At 35.6% G+C, this 12,262-nt stretch overlaps 1 protein-coding gene across 1 annotated transcript in view; it reads right to left on the bottom strand.

Annotated features, from left to right (window-relative positions):
• The window catches only part of DPYD (dihydropyrimidine dehydrogenase), a 326,068-nt gene that overhangs the window by 199,810 nt on the left and 113,996 nt on the right, over positions 1 to 12,262 (bottom strand). The gene's annotated exons all lie outside the window — the stretch shown is intronic.

Raw genomic sequence — 12,262 nt, 5'->3', positions numbered from 1 at the left:
TGCATATTTGTTTTTTACAAGAGCAGCCTGCAAACAGGCTTGCAGCAGATCTGACCTCTTCCATGCCTCACTGCTGACAGATTTAGCTGCCTGACCAAAGAATCTGGATCTAGATTCTTCAGTGCAGAATCCTTCAATGCAGAAATTATCACATTAACAACGCTTTTGACAGCTTTTGCTTCTGTAGTTTCAATCTGGCTGCTAGACCAAATGATTGCAACATCCATGCAGCATGACTATAAATTCTGATTATCTATTTCTTTAGGTTTGATTAGGTTGGGTTTTGGGGTTTTTCCCCCTCTCCCTCTRTAAATACACATGGGTCAGGATCCTGAGTGAGCTCAGAGGGCTCAGTATCAGCTGTTGATGCACAGGCTCTCTTGGCCAACAGCAGCTGCAGAGATACCACCGAGACCTCGGAGCTGGCGAGCTGCTGCAACTCCACTCAGTTCACAGGCTGAAAGGTCACTCCTTTAATGCAGTCTGTGGCTTCCATGTTAAAGACAGGGAGTTGCTGTCACTGCTGGAGCTCTGTTTYATGAAATTCAGTGACAGTAAAACCAGATGCCCTCCACTTTCATGATAGCTTTAACTGTCTAGCACATCTTAGAAAAATAACTTCTAGGRCCCGATGAGAGGATGAGCCAACCTCTCCATGAACAAGAGAACCTTCTGACTCAAAGCCATGACATTACTCRGGGACCCTAAAGAACTGGCTGGAGGCATGGTCCGAGGACAAGACTAATTTCCTTTTCTTTCTATTTCAGGTATACTATGAAAAAAAGAATTGCAGATAAAGATGTTTTTTTYTGCTCTTTAACTCCCTCTATAGCGGACCCTGTAAGATCAAAACAAGATGAAGAACAGACCACATGCAATGAAAAGAATCTAACAAAAAAGATCTTAAACAGAACTTTTGATAAACAATTTTGACCCTAAGTAACTGAATACTGTGGGTTTGCCATTCAGTATTAAATTACACAGACATACAGTTTTCTCTAATCCCAGAGTCAGGGCACTCCCTGTGTGAGCACACACTGCAGTTTGGTGGAGGTGACTGCACCATCACTGGCTCTGTGTGACCCCAGCCCCATGGCAGCTGTGAGCAGGAGAGGGACCTGACAGAGGATGGGCAGCYACAGACACACGGAATGGAATGGAATAAGGTCACCTCGTGAACCAAAGGCAGGCTGAAAAACTAGCCAGAAACTGCAAGTACACAAAAGTAAAATCTACATCTAAAAGTTATTGATCATTTTCAAACAGTTTGAGTAGGGAGAAGAAAATTAGACTTTTGYTCATAGACACATTTACACCAAATTTAACCAACTTTAATGACACTACCTTTTAATGACTCTACAAATGCATTACYTTTCCTTATTTCAATGTTAAAATTGCATCAGTACATTTTTTCACTCCTGTTACATGGCTAAGAGAATTCTTTCTGTTCACATGTACAGGTGGAACAGCTGTGTATGATGCCAAATGCAAAAATTTAAGGGATGTTCCAGCATATTAAGTTCAASTCTCATTTCTGTCTCAATGATAGATGCAAGAATTCCAACTAGGTTGATATTATGAGCCAGTTAAATGATTTGTATTCAGACCAACACTAAAAATCCCCAAAGTGACAAAGTGTACTTGAACAAAAATACCCTGCTTGTGACATATCCTTTACAAGTAATGTGTTTTCATTTTTCACATGTTGCATCTCATTTATTTTATTCAGGCACACATAGTTGAATCTACAAGATACAGTAAGCTTCCAATGCCTTTGAAATAATAAATCATTTCTTACAGATGTTTTCACCCAGTGCAAGTCTGCTGCTCATTAATCAAACATTATCAGTATCTATCACTGCCCAGTGCTGAASAGGAAAGGCACCTCATTTTGAGTTTTGACTTTTATTCACTGGTTAGTCCCTGACCCTTCTACTACTGCATGCTTATTAGAAACACCTACTGCATGGCGGATCCTACTGTGTGGAGGTTTAGRAGGAGTGTTATACAAGCAGAAGCATTTTTGTTTAAGAACCAAAGGAAACAAAGTCAGGCTGCTCTTYAAATTGGCAACACAAATGCAATCAAATTGTCTTCAAAGCTATTTTCCAACATTTAAGTAAAATATAACCAYGTAAGCAAACTATTTCTGGTCTAGATCTTTTCACATCTGAAAGGTTGAAATAAATATATATTAGGCACTATGTGAGATACATTTCATTTTTGATAAATTATTAAAATTTCATTTCAGCAAACAGTATGTAGGRTACAATACATCCTTACCAGCATAATCCTGCGGGGGAAAATATAAAGAAAATGGTTCAATGTGCATAAGAAGTTATTTGATAAAAAATTTCAACTTCCTTGAGATCAYTGATAAATCGCAGGATTMATGCCAATAATGCAAAATAAAATCTGCATTATTTCATATGCTCTACTGGTTGTTACATATCTTTTTCAAAATACTGGAATAGAAATGAAACTGGGTAAGCCACACAAATTGCAAGTGCTTAGGAGTGAAGATTTCTGTAGCTTCAAGAAATAGCCTGAGCATTTGCCAGCAAGAACACAGTATGGCTTTCTTGCAGCATTTTACAGCACTGAGCACTTTCATAGTCCTTTTAGAGCTACATTTTATTATTCCAGTATGGTATGAAGAAGAATGAACTCAGCCAGGATACTAAAAACCAGMGCCCAAGTCTCACTCTCAGCAGACCACCACACCACAATGCCTCCTTGCAGCAATCTATTGTGGTGTGCATGATTTATATTTTTGCTATTAACCAAGTGAAAAATGTAAAGGCAATGAGAATGTTTCCGGTAAAAAACAACCACCATCTCCTGCCACAGAAGCAATTCACTCAACTCACCTTGAACTAAACATTTTGTTTGCATATTCTACATATTTCTGAATGAACACTCAATGCCACACTTGTATCTAGGATTATTCACCCTCCAAGGCTGATTAAACATATTCCATTCTTGGCAGGTCTACAGAAGTGACTGAGCAACAATRTGTATTTTCTATGCCTCCATACAATGAAGGGCACATTCAGCACACATGCAAAGGCCCACATTTGCATTTGAAAAATAAGAAGCCAACTTGTCAGTGTAGAGATTGTATTAAGGCTCTCATGTCCCTACAAWTTAAAAAGTGCTAAGATTTCAACACTTTCTTCACTTAGTTTTGTTGAGATTTCCAGAAAAAGCTGTGCACAAAGAAGGCATAGATTGTAACAACTGGGGGTGATTTCTTCAGAATCTATCTACTGCAGGAAGGATTTTTTTTTTTTTTTTTTTTTTTTTTTTTTTTTTTATTTTTTTTTTTTTTTTTTTTTTTTTTTTTTTTTTTTTTTTTTTTTTTTTTTTTTTTTTTTTTTTTTTTTTTGTGCAAATTAACACCAACAGGCAGGAACTTAATCCCACAGCCATCAGCACAGACACCACAATGGAGTACCTTACACTTCATGCCTAGAACAGTCACTCTGTCTATCTCCTCACTCTGTAAATTTCTTTCTGCAAGACATTTCGTTCTATCAAAAACTCAAAACTTTTAGCGTRAAGTCTTTGCCTTGTTTTGAAGCAACTCTTATCCAACTTGGTAAAGTTTAACAGAATATCACAGAATATTCTGAAGTGGAAGGGATCCATGAAGATCATTAAGTCCWGCTCTTAACTGAATGACCAATAAAGGGATTGAACCCACAAACTTGGTGTTATTATCACCATGCTCTGACCAATTAAGCTAATCTTAGGGTCATAATTTTCTCCCAGATAAAAATTTGGCCATCATTTTTCATACACAAAAGATTTGTGCTGGGCCAAAATAGAAGCATCAAGCCTGTATTTACCAACTAACAGAAGTGCAATCATGGCTAAGTTGCTCAGAGTGGGATATTTCCCATTTCAATGTCTATCTGCAAAACAATACAATATCTATAAAATYAGAATAACTGTTTTCTTTGGAAGATAGCTCTGTTCTCATTTWAAAAATCCAATGTAGTAGAGAAAAAGCTGTAAGTATTGTATTTAGAAATTATCTTTAATAATGGTTAATAATCCAATTTCAATTTAAATAACAATCACGTACTGAAATTCCACTATCTGCTAAAGTGTTACAATCTATTTAATTATATGCATCACACCCAAATAAGTAACTATTATCAATGGTCACAAATAAAGAATAATTTCTAACAAAAATAATCCTATGAAATSTGAAGAGTTACACCATCTTCTACTGCATCAATGAAACAGTAATAAATAAAACCTTGGCAACTCTTAGAAATGTAGTAAGACACTGCAAGTTTCTACTTGGTGATGCATTTCAATGCAGTGGCATTATTAGCATTAACAATTAATTGGCTGARAACTTCTGATATTTAAATTCTTATTATTTTTTCTTTATCTTCCTATGAAACTGATCAACAGAGATGGTTTGAGGGAATATTGAGTTGTCATACTAGCTGTTGAATGTGTTTTCACTTTCTCTAATGGTTCATATTCAGCTCAGTACATTTTTAGCACAAATTAATAAACAATAACCAAAGAATTTCCTAAAAAACAGTGTCAAKGACAACATTTGGAAAATAATTTTCTCTGATAGATAACCATGCAATTTGTATCAGCATTATCCAAACACTCTAAGAAATCAGTGTGCTTATATCTGTATTTTAGTCTTGTAAGAAATTTTTTATGAAGACAATTTAAAGAAAATTTAGTATTTATACCCTGAAAATAGTAACAGTACAACCAGTCAGTATTAATTACTATATAYACCCCACACCTTGTGGCATCATCAAATGTCAAATTTTGAATATGATTTGAGACTATAAATGCACACAGAAGACTATCTATGTGACTTGATGCACAAGGAATGACAAAGTTGATCTCAATTCTACAGAACACACTAACATGTTACACAAACCCAGAGAAATATTTGCATTCCTGTTAGCCTTTCATTTTGTATTCATAAATATATATATTTGCAGTTATTTTAAATTCCATACTAAAAGCARCCATAMAAATGACCTATCTAAAAAGCATAGATTAGAACAGTGAAAAACAATTTTCAAGTATCATGACCACAGCAAGTCCTGGATMATCTGCATGTATCCAAAATCAGAGACACAGTAGCACAAACGTTTACATAGCTTAGTCAAAAATTATTTATTATAGTGAACATGTAAGATTTCTTTTTAGATATTTGTTCCCTTTAAAAACATCCGTCGCATTAAAACTAAGGAAGGATGTGTCTCAACTAAGAGGATGTACCTGCTCATGATGACGGATGCTACCATTTGGATGAGAAACTTAAGGATGTTTCTGGAAGGGGAAAGCTGTTCAATCAGTGTGTTGAGCATGAAGGCAGGAGTGAGGGATTCCTCTGGGCACACACCACAGGCTGTCCCAGGACTCAGAAGCCCTSAGACTGTGAACCCCACCCAGAAACAGAATCACTAATGAGTGCACTCCAAGTTCAAGGAAGAACCAAAACTGGCCTCAAGCACCTCCAGAGTTTTCCCCAGAAAACTGCCCTTTATCACACCAACATTATCACTGTTCCTAAACCAACCAGCAAAGATGAGAAGGGAATCAAACCACTGAGAAGCACAAGACACCCACAGGGTCAGATCTGACCCCTGAGCACTGCCCAAGCACCACTCTCATGGAGCAGAGAAGTGGCAGAGCAAGAAGATCTCCTGAAGCAAACTCTGAAAGTCCTTCAACACGTGCTACAAATCCACAGAACAAATCCAGTTTTGCCTTAACTCTGTCAATTCAATTCAACAAGCAGATACATCCCTTGTTGAGTGGGCAGTGAAGGGAATATGAATTCAGGAACATTGTATTTATGAGACATAAATGTGACAGGAAGCCTGCTTAAAACTTTATTCATTAACACAAAAAATTGCCTGCCATCTTCTCRCCAATAACTGGCACCAATTAAGTGAGATTTTGATAAAATTCYTATTGTTGTATAATCTTTGAAAAGCAAAAAATTAAAAGTAACAAGTCTAGGTTTTTCACGTGTTTAATCTTTTGCAGACAATATGAGGGAAAATAAGGAATTTCCAAACTTATTATTTAGATTTTGTAATATGTCAGTCCTCTTAYAGTATCAGGTAGAAAAATATTTCAAGAAGTGTCTGATTGCATTAAATACATATGGGGACTCATACACCTTTCTTACAAAAAAAAAGAGCTCAGCTAGAGTAAGTGATATGGAAAAACTCACAAACTGCACTTTGGAAGGTTGTTCATTCTGTGTCTGAATATTAATGTGAAAGTAAAAAGATGGCAGCATAATTAATATTTGTACATCTAAAAGATAAAGGTAACTGAGTCATGGAGTGAACTTTTGGAAACAACGTGCAAGCAAACAAAACTCTTTTCTTTAGGTGTAAAGCAATCAAGTGCATAACATCAGAATATGAAAATATATATAACATCACCATTTTGTTAATTTTTTTATACACCTCAAACATAAAAATGCTTAAAAATATATGCTTAAAATAAGTGCTAAATAATTTTACATTAGATAATCCACTAAAATATTAAAAAATACCTACTCTTGAAACAATATAAATCAAATTAATTTTGTCACTACATTTAGATGAGTATTTCTTTAGGCTATGTCCAGCATCAAGGAAAAAGACAGGAGAGTGTTTTGTAAAACATGTGCAGGAGAGATTGCTATGCTAAATAGTGTTTTGCTAGGCAAGATAAGTAAGCAAGAGCACAAAAATCTGTGTAATGTACACGTGAATATCATAAGGATGCCCAAGGGCAGATTATTAGTATTTTTTGAAAGTGTCCTAAGACTATTAATAATAAATAGGCTGTTTTGAGAATCTTAGCCCTAAAAGCTTTCAGCTGGCTAGTGCTTCCAATGTATATACAGGAATATTGCACCGATATCCAGAGCAGTACTGAGGGACAGAGAGCTGAAATAACAGCTAACTACAAATGCCAATAGTAGAAAAAATGCCTCAAGCATAAAAATTCTTGTGTTTATGTACATSGTTGGTCTCCAGGAAAGATGTTGCATTGGGAATAACAGCAAGTTCMAACTCCTGCTGTAACAAGTAAGAACTTGTGCTTTCACAGAATTCCTTTTCTAATACAAGTATTTGTATTTGAAACATTTTAATAACAATGCTTTTTAGATTAAAGAGTGGCAGAAGATGAGAATAAAATAACGACTAACAAGTTTTGTATTAGAACCAACTGATTGCATAATTCATTTAGAATATTATTCACTTGACACATGAAACAAGACATGTGGTGTTAAAGGAAGATGTATTCATTCTCCAAGCTGTGAGCCATGAGCTAAGGTTCTCCAGGAGGCAGATTATAAAGAACTCCTATACCTGGCTGCATAGACTTGTGCAGACCTTTTTCCTTGGGACTTCATTACCTGCAGTTGCAGTTCCATGTGCAGTTTTGATCCTGTTTTGTACTGAGTGCAAATACATCTATCACTGGCCATCTCATGGAATATTGATTCAAAACCCAACTTTTTTTAAAATTTAATTTTAAAATTAGTCAGGGTACTGTAAGGCAAATGTGAAATATTTTCAATTGGCTTTGTCCAGATCCTGCTACTGCTCCTCATCAGTGCCATTCTCCCAACTGTTCAAAGTTCTCTCTCTGACTTCATGACTCTTCTTSATTATTTTATTCTCATTATTTCTAATACCAACGGCTCACAGCMTTTTGCAGATACATGAATTTGAATATGTTGGTTTGCAACAATAACATATAATTTCAAGTGTTTCCCCAGGTTCTGTAGCCTTTAGTATCTTTTACTGTATATGGATTCCAATGTTTAAAAAGCCATTGTTGTCACCAGATCAAATCCTTGGTGAAAAGAACATTATTTGCAAGATTCACAAACAGTGACCTCCCTTGTCTACAAGGGGCAATGAAATAAACCCAGAATCTAAGCCAGGCACACATTTATTTTGAGTATCTAGCTGATCATGTTTCCAACAACATCATTCTTTCCTGCACTACCTTCCAACATATTATTTTTCTCCCTTATTTGTTGTCTTTTATCTGCCTGTGCTTAGGCTTTGGCTTCCTTGCCGCAAAAGCTATATCACCTATAAAGTGCCAAAATATTTATGCAATTATGAAACAGTAAGAAACAATAGCAAAAACCCTCCAACAACAGAGCCAGTGATGCTAAGAGCCGAAGGCTCTGTCCAAGAGCTCTCTCTTTAACCAAGGTGCACTGTCACTCACATTACTTGCAAATCACCTCTGAGGCAAAACAGCTCTTCACAGAGGCCAACAGCCTCCCATAACATTGGGAACATCACAAACACCAAGAAACACAGATCAATTCTGAAATACAACCATCAGATAAATGCTGGATATGTTTTCAAATTACTCTGCCTCTAAACTTCTGCTTTGCAGAAGGTAAGTGAAATAGCAAGTGAAAAGAAGAAAACTCAGAAATACAAGGTAAACCAAAACCAGAGGAAAGCAAGCAAATAAAAGTCTGTTCACAACCTGAAATGAGAACTATTTTGAACATGACATATTTCCTCCATAAATGTCTGTGCTGGCCATGGGCCTACGGGCCCCATATGCAGATTTCATGTCCTCCAAATTTAGTTTATGAATCAGGAGTACGATGCACAATTTTTTCCTATAGCACAAGCAAAATGAACATCTGTTCACTTTTTGCCACGTAGGTTTATATCTGTGTGGGTGGGTGTGAACAGAGCTCTTGATGTGTAATAGTCCTCCCATCTGCACACCAGGTGGCACTGCATAGTTAATCAGAAGATAATAACAGGCATGAGGAGATTACTTACTTTTTGGGGAAGACAGAGTAAATCAATCACACAGAGGTTTTTTTAAAACAAGGTACATTAATGCTTGCACTTTTAATTTCTTCTTCTTTTTTTTTTTTTTTTGGTGTGTAATTTCACTCCAATCAATGACATGATCTGATTATATCATTGTTTGAATGTTATGTTAATTAACTATGAATGACTGCAATTACGACAAAGGTTGTTTCCACAAGGGATTTCTTTTTTTTTTTTTTCCTTACGTACAGTTTTAACCCTTGCAAGCAGGATATACTATTTCAAATACATTCAAGAAACAATCTGCTTAGATTTACTCAGTACACTCCTCCAACCCACCATTTCACAGTATTGAACAGACCTCTGAATACCTGTTACAACAAAACTAACTTTACAGCAAYTCAGCATCAGAATACAGAGGAAGAAACAAGCAAGCTTCATTGCTCAATGAGAAGTTAAGTACAAAGTTAGTTAGTGCTGCAAGTTTAAACCTACAAACACTGAAGTTAAAGTGTCAGCAATTTCTGGGAATAGGAGTTTTAGATTTTTTTTAAGTTTACCAAATAAAAAATACTTGAAGATATATTTTTTTATCTGATATTCATCTAAGGACAATGTAAACTTTATATAAAATACCTATGTTATAATAAAAGATTAYAGAATAAGGATAGAGGTTTGTGTAAAAGTTTGCCAAAAATATGTCTATGTAGTCGTTTGAATCTCACATGAAAAGGTCCTTAAATACTTTAAATATTTACTTCATTTTTATTCAATTAACTTATTCTATAAAGAAACTGTTCTGTATTTTCTCTTTCAAAAAGAATACACAATGCTTTGAGGAATCTTAAAAGACAGAACCACAGAATCCTGTTTTCCAAAGAATGCAGCTGAACTTTTTGAAGGATGAGTAATAAAAGYCTGGTATTTCTGCATTTGCTCTGATAGCCATGACAGACACATACACGCAGCTTTTTATTTSTATTATTATTGCTAAAAATCATATTCCGCTCTGAAAATACACAGAAGAGAAACAGTAACACAAAGTGTTCAGACTGCTCTGTTCCCCATATCATACCCTAGGCTGCCTTACTCTCTGTCTCTGAGGACCATGCGCTCTCTCCTCTGGCCCCTCACCCCTYCATTGATTTCTCCTTTTGCTCTCAGCAAGCTTATTCTCTGTTGCCCCGAGTCTCTGCGGTGTTTACAGAAGGCAGCAACTGATGCAAGACTTTTATTTTTTTTCTAAAAGCAAAATTTTCAAACTGATTTGTCAGTTCAGTCACAAATTCTTCACAAACCTTTCTTATCAAAAAGCAGAGCTGATTCAAGGTGGAGAACATCAAGTAATCTCTTAAATCAGAACAGGATGGAGTGTTTTTTCTATCCTTAGAGCTTGCTTTTCAAACGTTGAATGTTTAACTGTAAGATTTAATTCCTATTAATTAATGTTTGTGAGTAACAAAATAAACCCAAAAGTTTTTTAACTGGAAGATAATTGGAATTCTATGATGAAAATTTTAAGGACTCTACTTCTTCATCTCTGCTTCTTAATTAGCATTTTTAGTTGCCCATTGAAATAAGACTGAAAAAGTTTAGAAATTGCACCTATTTAAATGACAATGAAAAAAKAATAAAAAAATACAGTAGAGGCTTGAAGAATATTGTTCCTCACATTGTTTAGCTGCTACCTTTTGGTCCTATAAAAAGAATTGTAGCCAAGCATCCGTTGTAATATTATTCATTCCAGAATAAGACTGTTAACCTGTATCCCTTCATGAACTCCTTAGAAATTCTTTACCTCTTAAGTCAGAAACAGGGCAAATAGCTGATTAGAGCACACTTTTAACATCTGTCCAAACAGCTCTCACAAAAAGACTCTGTTGTTCATTTTTCTTCAATATGGTCACTCACTAGAATGATAAAACCTYAGATAAAACACCTGTTTTACCATCCATAGAACCAGCTGTGGAGAGCATTTTTCCYTACCACACACAATATTCCCCCAGGCAAAAGATCTTTCCTGATGCATAACTGTGTGAAAAATAGTTTTCAMAGTCCTATTTGCAACTTCATCTCCCCTCGAGTAGCTGCTTATTTACAGGTGTTCTTCTGTTTTATGAATCACACACGAACTCTTGTACAATCCCAACTGATAAAATCTTGAGTTCCATCTCATTTGCAAAACTAAAGGTGYGCTCTTCAAAAATCACATTGCTGTGAAAAAGTCCTCTCACACTGTACTCCTGTCCCATCAGGGATTTAATGTTCTTTTACACACTCATTTACTTCTTTTTTCCACTAACAGGGAAAATTGAAAACKACCGCATTCATTTTCCATCAAGGTACAAATTCATTCAGAAGCAAATTACAACAAAAAATAAAYCTTCTGTTTTATGTAAGTAGCTCTATAATTATTTTACCCCATGATTCAGGGTAATGTTCAAATGTGGTATTTCATTGAATATGTTTGTTCAGTAGGCAAAGAACACAAAAAGAAATGCAGTTCAGACTCATTACRGGGAAATTGCTGAGAGCTTACAAATGCTCCATTGCATTAATATAGTTAACTCCACAAACATGCAACCCCTTGGCATGTCCCCCCCTCTCACTGACCCTATGCAAGGCCAATTTACTGTCCAGTGTCTTCTACAGCACTACAAAAGTAAGATCACAGGCAGACAAGGGGGTGCAGAGAGGGACCAACTTCATCATAAATGCAAGGTAGCTTCCAATAACAAAACTTCRTAGGTACACATAATCCTTCATTTGCATTTATAGCCTCTGTTTCCTGGTACAATCAATGAACACATGCTTTACAGGAGAATTATGCTTTAGATACCTTCTTTTGTTTATTAAAATTCCGGCTGTGTCCCTTTACCTAGCATCTGTATATCTGCATGGCAAAATTTTGTCTATATATATAAATATATATATATATTTCTAACCAAAAATATTTCATATTAGTATATCTTTATTAAGGTCAGAAAATAAACCCACATACATAAACCAAACACTCCAATTCTRTGTGAAGTGTTCAGTGGTCAYTTTTGCTGACACTAAACTRAACTGTTATTCTARGCTTCTGAGTCAGAAATGCAGAGGAATGATGCTAATGTTAAAAAAAAAACAGAGAATTTTTTCTTAAGTGCTAGATTATGAATTAATTCCTCATTGGTGATATGTTGCAATGCAATTTGAAAGACATAGATGAAAGCAATAAAGAATGCATGTTGCACCACTTGCCTTGTCCATGATTACATAAAAATATAACACATCAGAATTCCTGTAAGTGGAAGTTCTCTAACAATGTGAGGATTTAGGATTACATAAATCACAACGCTCTGTGCTATCATTACATGACAGAATAGACCTGCAAAGCTTATTATACCGCATAACCAGATGGTAAACAACAGTTGTCGTTGCACTAAGAATTACATCTCTGT

This window comes from Malurus melanocephalus, unplaced genomic scaffold (genome assembly GCF_030028575.1).
Source record: "Malurus melanocephalus ecotype Western Australia unplaced genomic scaffold, MMel_1.1 scaffold_8, whole genome shotgun sequence".
Taxonomy (NCBI): Eukaryota; Metazoa; Chordata; class Aves; order Passeriformes; family Maluridae; genus Malurus; species Malurus melanocephalus.
Note: the sequence above shows the minus strand (reverse complement) of the source record. Positions and strands in the feature narration are given on the sequence as shown.